The sequence below is a fragment of the Phoenix dactylifera genome, chromosome 10 (genome assembly GCF_051530095.1).
Source record: "Phoenix dactylifera cultivar Ajwa chromosome 10, Ajwa_hap1_PhDact_Kaust_v1.1, whole genome shotgun sequence".
NCBI classification, from domain to species: Eukaryota; Viridiplantae; Streptophyta; class Magnoliopsida; order Arecales; family Arecaceae; genus Phoenix; species Phoenix dactylifera.
Genome location: NC_143199.1, coordinates 5,580,361 through 5,582,084, shown reverse-complemented (window position 1 = coordinate 5,582,084; position 1,724 = coordinate 5,580,361).

Here is a 1,724-nt window from a genome sequence, read left to right as displayed (position 1 = left end):
CGTGGCCTGGGCGCGGGCGCAGCGCGGCCGTGGCCTGGGCGCGGCTGCAGCGCGGCCGGGGCCTGGGCGCGGGCGCGCGCGCCAGGCACGCAGCGCGGCCGTGGCCTGGGCGCGGTGTTGCGGACCCAAGCCCACCACACCACCAAGAAGCCAACCGTGGAAGACTTTGGGCCTTGACGGTGCGAAATGAGGGCAAAACCATGGCCAAAGTCTTGCGCTCGCCCGCGCATGACCACTTGATGAGGACCCTCCATGAACACCGCCGTTGGGGCTTGCAACCAAGGAGGATTCAAGGCCTAGAGACGGCCAAAGGAGAGCATCGCCAAGCACAAGGCCCCGGCCAAACTCTTGGCTTGGGGGAGTGGCCAAGACTTGGCCAAGCATCCCCAAGGTCGGCCAAGGCAAGGCCCAGCAGCCCCAAGCCACGGCACGGCCGTGCACGGCCCAAGCCACGGCCGCGCACGGCCACTGCACGCCCCCGCGCGCGCCCAGGCCCTGGCCACGCGCGTCCAGGCCCAGGCCGCGCCCACCCAGGCCGCGCGCGCGCTGGTCGCGCCCGCCCGCGCCCGCACCGCGCGGCGCGCCCGCTACCGGGCGAGGTTCGGCCGCCCGAACCTCGCCGGCCGCAGGACAGTGCGCGCCCGCCCCGGCTCGCCCAAGCGTGCCCGCCCGCGCGCGCCCCGCGCCCGCCCACGCGCGCCCCGCGCCCGACCGCGCGCGCCCCGCGCCCGCCCGCGCGCGCCCCGCGCCCGCCCGCGCGCGCCCGGCACGCGCCCGCCCACCCACGTGGCAGCTCTGCCGCGCCCATGCCGCCCAGCGCCCCTGCCGTGTGCCAGGCCCCTGCCAGCGCCCAGCCAAGAGCCTGGCCGCCCATGCCCTGCCGCCTGCAGCCTGCCAGCGCCATGCCCTGCACCCAGGCCGGCCAGGCCATCTGCCCAGCGCCTGCCAAGGCCATGCCCTGGCCTGCCCATCGCCAGGCCATGGCCAGCCAGCCCCTGCCAGCCCTGCCAGGCCGTGGCCATGCCCTGCCAAGGCCAGGCCATGGCCAGCCAGCCTGCAGCCATGCCCAGCCTTGTCCTGCCGCCTGCCAAGGGCCATGCCTGCCCTGCCAGCACCCTGCTCAGCCTGTCCAGCCTGCTGCAGCCATGTCCATGGCCCTACAGCCACACCCATGCCCTGGCCTGCCTGCCAAAGACCATGCCATCCTGCCAGCAGCCTGCAGCCAGCCATTCCACCTGCCAGCAGCCTGCAGCCCAGCCATTCCACCCTGCCAGCCCCTGCAGCAGCCATGCCATGCCAACAGCCTTGCCACAGCCAGCCATGCCCTGCAGCCATGCCATGGGGCCTGCCAGCCACTGCAGCAACCCAGCCACAGCCAGCCATGCTGCAGCCTTGTGCCACATGCCACCTAGGCCTTGGCTATGCCAAGGCCCTATGAGGCCATGTCTTGGCCACTCCTTTGGGCAGCCATATGGGGACTTGGATGCCTATAAATAAGCCTTGGAGAGGCACATTTGGAAGCTTAGATATTATGTCATATGAATTCTCTTGTATTTCGGCCTTAGGCTTGGGAGGGCTTTGCCCTATTGTATTCGGTCCTTGAGCTTGCTCTTGGACTTGGGCTAGGGGAGGCCAATCATAGTTTCTTCTAGATTTATGCTTGTAGCTTCATTTGGGAATAGAATCAATCAAGCGTTCCTCTACCTATATCTCCACATATCTTC